At 34.9% G+C, this 11,106-nt stretch overlaps 1 protein-coding gene across 2 annotated transcripts in view; it reads right to left on the reverse strand.

The window, feature by feature from the left end:
• Positions 1 to 11,106, reverse strand: part of LOC145291538 (toll-like receptor 2 type-2) — a 187,428-nt gene that overhangs the window by 171,383 nt on the left and 4,939 nt on the right. The gene's annotated exons all lie outside the window — the stretch shown is intronic.

Below are 11,106 nucleotides of genomic sequence, written 5' to 3' on the forward strand. Positions count from 1 at the left end.
TTGAAGTCTCCGGCTCGTGAACTGTTGCCACGCAACAAATGGATCTGTACCAAACGCTGTATACAGGCTCTGCTTGATTTCATCCCAGTCTGGTTCATCTCCGAGTTGTTGGTAGACTGCATAGGCCCCTCCGGTTAGCCTCAAAGGGATAACTGTGGCTGCTTCTTTAATTTTGCACAGTTTACAGATTTTCTCTGCCTTCTCAATCCATTCGACGACAGCCGGTCCAGTGGTAGATCCGTCGAACTCGGGTATTAAGCGAATGTCGAATCTGTCCATTGTTAGTCACCGCACACCAAGCGCCGAAATAGCTTAAAACCAACACAAAGTCAAGTATCTCGATTCCTTTGTGTTCTTAAACCAAAAGGAAATGGTTGATTGTTGAATTGCGCCCCCGTTGTATCAAAGTACCTGCAGAATGTCTTCTTGGTTCCTCCTCTTCTTTTCTCTCTCCAACAATCGAGCACAGCATATAATAACAAAACTCTAAAGCACGTCTGACAGCACTGACTTCTGCCAACAGTCTGCCCCTCCTCTTAACAACACAGGCTTTTTATATCGCAAAATCGTTCACCTCTATTTGCATATTCTTCTAACTCACGTGATCACTACTCTATAAATAAGAGTCTTGACCGTTTCTTTTCTTTCTTTTTATTTATTTTCGGTGACCGACCCGCACGTGGTCTATCCAGGTAAGTCACGCATTTCTCCACAAGAAGTGTATCCGATTTAATTTTAGATGATAAAGTGATGAAATATTCACTCATATATCATTATTTTCCAGATGCAACACTTTAAGCCTGTTGAAACTGATGAATGTTCTCGCGCCAATTCCTACGTAGTTCCCTAAAAGCCTGGAAGTAATCGTTTAAATGTTCGGTTGGTCTTGTATGGGCAAAACACCTTGCATGGTTGCCCCCCCCCCCCGTCAAGTGTAACAGAATTAGTCCGTTTTATTTTCTTGCAATCAACTAGAAACTCTGTGAGATCGTATCTAATCATGCAAATATAACTTCCGGTACATTTCTGTAGACAGTTTAAGTAACAAGACGAAAGTAAAATAAAGAAGGGATTTCTTTTATAATTATGTTGTTTGTCGGTGGAGTTTGAAAATGTTTCAAAGAAATATATATAAGCTTCACGGCATTTAGTCGGAAATATTACATATTCATTGATTGGATTATATTTTGACGATGTCTGACGATGACCACATTCAAGTGAATTACCAAACACTGAATAATTAATGACTTTCATCGGCTTTATCCGCAAACTTGAAGAATCTACAGTGACAACATCATTCCATCTAAGATCGAACTTTTTCAGATATACCAAGCTTTCAAATGCTCCTTTTTCTATGGATTTGATTTTGTTATTTCTTGAATTAATGAGGGAAATATTTTTCTTTTTAGAGTCGATAACTGATTGTGCTGCGCATGGAGTATTTTCAGATTAAATAAAATATGAAAGCAATATTTAGCAATGATAAATTAATTAAGGAAGCAAAATAAAATACTTTTACGTATTTTAATTCGTTCTTCTGAAGGTCCAATTTTATAAGAGAAAAGCAAAAAAAAATGCCCTGTTATTTATTTCCTGAATATGGTTCATTTCTAAATTTAAAATATCCAAGTGATACAGAGAAATTTGGTCAAACTGTGTTTTCTGAAACTGGATTTTAAAATGTATTGTGGAATTATGGGATTTTCTTTCAATACATTCTTACTTAAATTTAAATATTGCAAATACTGTAATTGTTGAAAAGTCATATTGTCAATATGTGATAAATTGTTTATTGATAAATCTAATTTCATCAATTTATCAAGTCCGTTAAATGAATTTGCGTTCAAAGATTTGATGAAATTTCCTGATAAATCGAGATCTTTTAAATAACGACATTGTTGGAAAGTGTTTGCTGGAATATCTTGGAGTTTGTTCTCTTTAAGAACACAAATTCGGAGAATTGAACTTTTTCCACAGAAAGGAATAGGAATGGTGTTTAAAGTACAGTTTTGCACGTTCAGTTCTTCTATGGACATATTCACAATAATGGAAATGTCACTTAATAATGTGTTTTGAGCTTGGAATTTTCTTAGATTCTGAAGTTTGTTGAAAATCATCGGGAGTTCAGTAATTGGGTTTTTTGGAAATTTTTTTTATTATATTTTCACCCCAAACAAGGCACATTGCCACTTTGGTGTAGGGGGCTACTATCAGGGGCAACAACTACTGGGGTACTATGTTGGGATTTGGGCAGCAAGATGTCGGTTCATGTTACACTTGAACTTCTACATGTCAGTACAGTTGGGGAAGCAGGGACCTGGAATGGAATTCCAGAGTCTAGCGACTCTGGGGAAGAAAATACTGGAGTAGAAAGATCTTTTGCATCTAGGGATCTCTACTGTGTGAGGTGGGATTTAGCAGCCTGTCAGGTTTGTCGAGGGTGTCTACGTCGTTGGGGCACAAGTGTCTACAGTTCGCCAGAGCATTCACCATTAAAATACTTGTAGAACAGGCAAAGGGATGCAACGTTTCGTCGATGGGACAGAGGCTGAAGCTTAGATGCCAGTTCAGGGGCTATCAGATTTGCGACTCTCTTTTGAACCTTGTCAAGGAGCGAGAGACTAGTAGCAGATGCACCAGCCCAAATGTGACAGCAATACTCCATACATGGGCGAATGGTGGCCTTATAGAGGTATAGGATACTTTCAGGTGTAAGTAGTTTTCTAGCATGGTAGATAGAGCCTACCTTCTTCGCAGCGGCCCTGGCAACGCTTTCAATGTAATTGGTCCAACTCATGTTTCCTGTGAACGTTTGGCCAAGCAGTTTGAAAGATGTACTCTCAGATAAAAACTTACTGGCCATTGCTATTGGTGGCAGAGAAGGTTTCTTGTAATTATTGAAGGAAACCAGTTTAGTCTTGGCAGCATTGAATGTGACCATCCATTTTTGTCCCCATTCCACTACAGATTGGAGGTCATCCTCTAGTGTTTTTGCCATTTCTTTAGATATATGTTCATTTGTTTTCCTATCATGCCTGTTATAGAGTGTGGTGTCATCAGCATATATACCCATCTCAGAGACAATTTTGTCGGGGAGGTCATTAATGAATATTAGGAACAATAGAGGTCCAAGGATAGACCCCTGAGGCACTCCCGCATTTATATCATATTGTTTAGATGTACGACCGTTGAAGACAACCTGAATTTTTCTCTTATCTAAGAAGGATTTAATTATGTTAAGTATTCTACCAGTAATACCATATGATCTAATTTTCCTGAGGAGACCCTCATGCAGTACCCTGTCAAAAGCCTTAGATATATCTAGAACTACCGCTCTGCCCTTTCCCGCTTTGTTACAGGGAGGATGTCTGCTGTGGAATGGGCTTGTCTAAATCCATATTGTTTGTCAGTCAGAAGTTTAGCATCTGTAAGGTGATGGACTAGAGCATGGTTAATTATGGTCTCAAATATTTTGACAAAAAGTGGGAGGAGGCTAATGGGGCGATAATTTGATGGGTCAGTTCTTTCGCCAGAATTCTTGAATACTGGTACCACAGAAGCAGTTTTCCAACAGCCCAGAAGCAGGATTCATTAAGGCATTTGTTGTAGAGTTTGGAGAGAACTGGAGCTACTTCGACTGAGCACTTTTTTAATAGCACAACTGGGATGAGATCAGGTCCACATGCTTTTGATCTTAAGATGAGCAGAACAAAATTTGTAGATTGTCTAGCGTGGCGTCTGTCCGCAACGGAAAGTCAGGCAGGGGGTGGTTGGAAGGGTCCAGTGTGGAGTCTGAGGCAAACCGACTGGCAAGCATATTAGCCTTTTCGGTTGCTGAGCAAACAACCTCGTGATTGTTGGTTAGTGGGGGAATTGTTGATTGCCCATTATTTACTACAATGTTGTAGATTTTCCAGAAGTCACGCATTCTTAATTTTTGTGCTTCGATGCGTTTTTTAATGGTTTCAGTAAATTCTCTCTTAGCTGTCACTATTTCTTTCTTAACATTACTTCTAGCTTCTATATACTTCTCTTTGTTTGAACTGGACTTATGTCGGTTAAATCTGCGGTATGCATGCTGCCTTTGAGCAACGGCAGTTGCGCAAGTCGAAGTAAACTATTGGGGAGAGTGGGGTTTGCTATACAATTTCCGCATGGAAACATGTGCTTCAATTGCAGTTTTTAACCATTCAGTAGTCTCGTTTACACACTGTTCAGAAGGAAGAGAAAAAATATTTCCCCATGGGCATCTCTGATAAGATCTCTGATGGCTTCCCAATCAGCCTTTTTATAATATCTCGTTGTTTTGAGCACTGACTCTTCAGTTTTGGGTCTAGAGTTTAGGGCGATTTCGACCATTATCACTGCATGATCAGCGTTCCCGAGTGGGTGTCAGCATTTGTTATACAATCATTGGGAACTGTGGTCAGAAACGGATCTAGAAGTGATTCTTGCTGGTCAGGGAAACGGGTTGGAATCGTAACCCTCTGTGATAGAGAGAGATATAGTGAAGCTATGTGTTGTGCTGCCCGCTGCATCTGAGTAAGTAGAGAATCCAAGCCAGTTTTTGTGGTGAACATTAAAGTCACCAAATACATGTACTTGTGCGCTAGTGGCGAAGGAGAGCTGTGTCTATGCTCTCAGAAACTTTGTTTATTATGGTGAAGTCCTGAGTGTTGTATGTTTAGTCTAAACACATAAAGGCTTGATCATCCGATTCTAGGTTTGTTTCTCTAGTCAAGGGAAGGGTATTACGAATGTACACTCCAAGTCTGTGCATATGTCTGTCAGAGTCCTTACGGCAGAGTGGGAGATATCCAGGCATGTTAAAGTAGTTAGAGGGGATGGAGGAGTGTAGGTTAGTCCCACTTAGTGCTACGATATCCGGGGTGTTTGTTAGGAGAAATGCTTTGACATCATTTAAATTAGTTCTAAGCCCACAGAGGTTGGTTTTGTTTGAGTTTGGGCCTGGTTTTAGCGTAATTTTTGATCGTACTGTCATCATTTTTTTTTTTTTCCAGTTTAGGTAAGGGATGCTGAACAAGTGGTTATGCAGAATACCAGACATGCAACACAAGCAGACCATCAGTTGTCCTGCCATCTACTAGGATTGTGGACTCGGGATAGCCCACCGGGATGAGTGCAGGGTCCCTTTCCATGCGCCACATGGCACTACAAACAACCCGATATTATACAACTGTTGATGGAGCAGCCGCTCGAAGCGCTACCAAAGAGTTATGGCTCCTATACTATCAGCCGGGAACAGCAGCCAGGAACTGTCTATCCGGTACCCTCAACCCATTAGACGATGTTCAGCCCAATCTACTTGTACTGGCATTATGGCATTCAAGCACTCCCAAGTGCCCAGTTTAGGGGATGGGATGTGTCGGGAGTGGGGAAAACGGCGTTCATTGCCCTATTCAGGAAACAAGATTGACCGCTGAAGGTCTGTCGACTTCCTGTGATTCGATCTCTACGCCTAGCTAATAGGCAAAGAAGAAGTACGGAGGCCGGGCGATAGACAGTGCCTATCTACTCCTTAAGCAGTTTAGGTTTGCAGACCAGTAATTTGTTTGAGGCACCAGCTCTAGGAAGGTTGTCATCCAAGACTGGAAAGGCCTTCCTCCCCTTAGGTTAAGTTTTAGAGTTTCCCTTCTCTTAGACGGATGACCTGGGAAGATCTACGGGTCCATCAGTACCGAGAGGGTTTTCCTCACGCCTGGGTCCTAATCCAGATATTTCTGCGCCCCTGCGTTGGTGGTTAATGTTAACAGGTTAGTTTAAAAGGGTTATATACTCTTCAAAGTGATTACAGGGCATTGCTCTTTCATTGTTTGTTATTGGATGAGGGGCTAAGTAAGAGTTCATGCTGTGGAAGCAGCTATATTTGCAAACACGTTTGTTGGAAGGAGTTAACATGGTTTGTTTTTTCCTTTAGGTTAAAAAAAGTTTCCTTTTATTTTTATGTTGGCTTAGGAATAGGATAATGCGTTGCAGAATGGTATGGTATTACAAATTAACTAGAAAAATTGTACAAGCTCTGAATATTTTAGATAGCAGGAGGGTTAAATTCTATATTTAATAGATACATTTGATATGAAGTACATTACAATACAGGAAATGGGTAGTTCCAACAATTCCGGGCAGCCAGTAGATAAATCATCCGGGAGTAATTTAATGTAATTCTGTGAAATATCCAAGAATTGAAGTCGAGGAAGATCTACAAGTGAACCATAATGGATTTCTTCAATTTGATTGTTGAGGAATGTCAGTTTCGCGATATTTTTAAATTTTTTGGCAAATCCTTTTCTCAAAATTCGAATTTTATTATCATTTAGTAAAAGCTGTTTTAGTTGACTAAAAGAAGTTTCCGGGCAAGATGTTGAATGTTCCACAATTTCCGTGATAGAATTTCTCGATAAATTTATGGTAGTAATGTTGTTTAAAAGACAGAAATCGTGCAGTGAGAATATCTGTGAAATTGTCAAGTGTTTTAGTTGTCGAATGTAATGGAAAACATTTTGCGGAAGTGTTAGATTAACTGAATTATATATGAAAAGTTTCTCCATGAAGTGCATGCCTTCAAATGCTTGTTTGTCTATCTTGTCAAAAGTACAGTCCACAAATCTTATTTCTCGTAGACGATAGAATTTCTGAAACATTCGTCGTTCCAATGTAAGTCGATCGTCTTTTGGACAAACTAATGTTACAACCTTTGTACTTATTGGTAAAAGATGGAAAGAATTGTTTGAGGTTAAACTATTTATTTTGCACGAAGCGGCAACATTGAACTTTTCGTACGTGCAGGTGCATTGCTTTGGACATGCTCAACAAACAAAAAATGAAAATAACGACAAAACCAAAAATGCGCCAAATATCATGGATTTTAACTCGGGAGCAGCCATTTTGTTTTGGTGTTTATCCACCCAGATCTGAAATAAGATAAATTTTAGGAATTCTCACATTAATATCAGATTCATAAAAAATATAAAAATACAGAAAATATATTGATATAATTCACAGTTTGCTTTTAATATGCACAAAGATGGATGTTAAAATTCATGCTTTGTCAGGGTGGTTTGCAAAGCCGTTAAATTTATGGTATTAATGTTTTTTTACGAGACAGAAATCATCTAAAGAAAAGATTTTCCAATCACTTTGTGAAATTGTCAAATGTTTTAGTTGTCGAATGTGATGAAAAAAATTTTGCGGAAGTGTTAGATTAACTGAATTATATATGAAAAGTGCAGTCCACAAATCTTATTTCTCGTAGACGATTGGATTTCTGAAACATTCGTTGTTCTAATATAAATCGATTGTCTTTTCGGCAAATGAATTTTAAAGTATCTGCATTTATTAGTAACAGGTGGAAACCATCTTTTATGGTGAAGCCATTGATTTTACTGGAAAAAAAAACTGAATCTTTTGGTATAATTTGGACTTGCCGGACAAAGAAAAAATGAAAATAACAACAAAATTATAAATGCGCCAAGCATCATGGATTTTAACTCGGGAGCAGCCATTTTTTTTTTTTTTTTTTTTTTTATCAACCTGGATCTGAAATAAGATAAATGGTAGGTATTCTCATATTAACATCAGATTCAGAAAAAAATATCCAAATACAAAAATATATTGATATAATGCAAAGTTTTCTTTTTAATATGCACAAAGTTGGATATTAAAATGCATGCTTTGTCAGGGTGGTTTACAAAACCGTAAAATAATGGGTCATTTATAGAAATTTAGCAGGGTTACTCGGCGTTGTCCGTATTAAAGTGTTGGTCAGTTTAAAGCAACGTAGATATCTTACCTACTAAATGTTAAAAATTAAGTCCTTTTGAGCAAGTAATGTTTAATTTTACGCATATGCAAAAGTAACAGCAGGACAAACAAAAAATTCGATTTACCCGGCCAAGGTCGATTAGTTTGTTTTCAATCTTGACCCCTTAGCAGCAATTTTTATCGGCTAAAACATAAAAATTAAAAGTTTGCTACAGATCGAAATACCCTATATATTAAATTTCAATTTTGTATACTAAGTATTTATAGAGGAGTCTGTTTATGACTTTTAGCACGTACAGCAGTAAGCTTTATATATATATATATATATATATATATATATATATATATATATATATATATATATATATATATATATATATATATATATATATGAACAAGTAGTTAATAAAACATGTTAAAAACACTTTGAAAAAGAGTTAAAAAACATATTTAATTTTAAAAAGGAAGCACAAAATAAGTGGATAGTCCTTAATCCGCGGAGTTTCGAGGAAATACTTTTCTTTTCATCAGAGAGTAGGATTTAGCAAAATGCATGCTCGGATTTTGCTTGCAAAAGTATTTAATGAAACTACAAGTAAGTCATAGATCTTACTTGGTAAAAAAATAGTGAAGCAGGGGGAATAGAGTGGGGAAAAGGGCGATTTCACGTGAATGGATAATCTGGTGAAAGGTAAAATATCCAATAAGGGTAAAATCCAAAAGTCCAGAATCCAAAAAAGTTGGTGAAATTTCTATTTCCACAAGTAAAATCCAAAGCAATCGCGTAATTGGGAGTTGGTCCAAAGTAATTCAAAAGGCAAAAATCCGTGGAATAATTCACAAATGGATACAAGGAAAAGGGAATGAGTTCAAATAATATTATTAAAAGAAAGATAAGGTGTGCGTAGAAAAAAAGAAATGGAAGAAATTTAAAACACGACCGTCAAGGCTGGACTAATTTAATTTAATTTAATTTATATATATATATATATATATATATATATATATATATATATATATATATATATATATATATATATATATATATGAGCAAACAGTTAATAAAATATGTAAAAAAAAACACTTTGAAATGAGTTAAAAACATATTTAATCTGAAAAGGAAACACTAGATAAATGGATAGTCCTTAATTCGCGGAGTTTCGAAGAAGTACTTTCCTTCTCATCAGAGGGTAGGAATTAGCAAAATGCGGGATCGGATTTTGCATGCAGAAGTATTTGATGAAACAACAAGTAAGTCAAAGATCTTACTTGAAAAAAAAAAAAATATATATATATATATATATATATATATATATATATATATATATACAATGTAGCATACAAGTGAGTACACCTCTCACATTTTTGCAGATATTTAAGTATACTTTGCAGAACTTTTTCTGGATGATTATTATTTTTCAAGTTTAAAACTTCAAAAAATATTTGCTCTCGCCCTGCCAATAAAAGACAATCCTTAAAACATAAATTTTCATTTGTGCATATCATATAAATCAAGCGATCATCATCATCATCATCAGCATCATCATCATCATCAGCAGCAGCAGCAGTAGTAGTAGTAGTAGTAGTAGTAGTAGTAGCAGTAGTAGAAATTTGTTTCTAAACTAATCTATCTTTGGCAAACTAACCTATCTTTATCCTTTTTTCTCTCATATAAACAAAGAAAAACAATATTTTTTTCATTTTTCTTCCGTTTAAAAATATTTGAAAAATAATCCCAACATGGAAATTATGACTCCTAAAAAAATTAAATTTCATTTTAAATTTAAAATTATCAAAAACTATGTTGCTTCAATGCATTTAATATGAAACTCTGATAATCTTGCTTGTTTGTTTTTATATGGAACGTTTTTAGATGGAAGAAGGAAGGATGGGTGAAAGGAGAAGTGGTGGAAGGGGTAAAATAGTGATAGTAATACTAACAGCAGTGTATGGATAAGAGGGTGACGTAAATAAATAAATGACGTAAATAAAGAATCATTTATTTTTAAATAAAAATAAACTCAAATACATTCAAAACTTAAGACAACAACCACTTTGGCATTAAACATAACTTAAATGTGAAAACAACCATTAGTTCTCGTCCAGAATTTTCCCTCGATATAAAAATCCAAAATAAATGTATGTAATCGTGACGGAAAGAAAATATTGTACATCAAAAAATCGTGTAAATTGATCAAGTAGTTTCATTTTTATAAAGAAAATCATGTTTGAGTGAATTTTCCAATGCGTTTTCTCCCCATGTTAAGAATGGCTTTCTAAAATCTTGATTCGGACTTATCTCCCTTGTTTCTTTAAACTGTTTCCACGATGGCGTCGCGAGATCGTAGCATGTAATTTTGCCATAAAATTTGATTTTTTATTTAAAAATAAAATCACTTGATTAGTTTACATAATTTATTTCATTTAATTACTATTTTAATTTTGAATTTAATTAATTAATTTAAAAAAAATAATAATTTAAAATTAATTACAATATTAAACCTGCAACCATTTTGATTTCTAATATAACTTAAATGTAAAAATAGAAAACATTTTTATGTATCAATTAATCAAAAAGAAACAATATACAATTGAAATTTTAAAACAACAGCCATTTATATTTTTAATTCAACTTAAATATTTAACATGCAATCCTTATTTCAATTTTAACACATTTTCAATTTTAATTTCTCAATCATTTCGATTTTAATATAACGTTCATGTAAATAAATTTTAATTTTAAAACATCAATAATTTGGATTGTAATTAACTTAATTTATTAAAAATAATATCTTTTAAATAATAGAAATTAAATTTTTAAACATCATTTGGATTTTAAATAAAATAATTTGATATATAAATAGCTATATATCTTTCAGTCTCTCTGTCTGTCTGTCTGTTTCCATATTTTCAAGCTCTATCTCCCCAAAACTAAAAGTCGCAAAGCAAATGATTGGATTTTTTACGTGCCGTTCTTTTATGGGGGCTTCAGCCGGTTAAAATTGTTTTTAATCGGTTCAAAAATGAGTAAAAATTCTAAAAATTGTTATACATTTTGTTTATTCATCTTGGTTTATTTTTAATTTTTAATTCGCTTATATACGTGTCACGTTAGTACAGTGGAACTATCACCAGCTTTGAATGCTTCGGTTTCGATTCTAGCTGAGGGTACCTAAATATTGCTTTTTTTTTTTTTTTTTTTGCTTGTTAAATCACAACTCTATAATAACATATACGAAATCTGGACAAATTAAAATATCATATTTAAGTGCATTTTATGCCAAGGCAATACCGGGCGCCCCCATCCGATGGTTAATTAAAAAA

This window comes from Euprymna scolopes, chromosome 12, assembly GCF_053919585.1.
Source record: "Euprymna scolopes isolate OS-2025 chromosome 12, ASM5391958v1, whole genome shotgun sequence".
In the NCBI taxonomy this organism is placed as follows: domain Eukaryota; kingdom Metazoa; phylum Mollusca; class Cephalopoda; order Sepiida; family Sepiolidae; genus Euprymna; species Euprymna scolopes.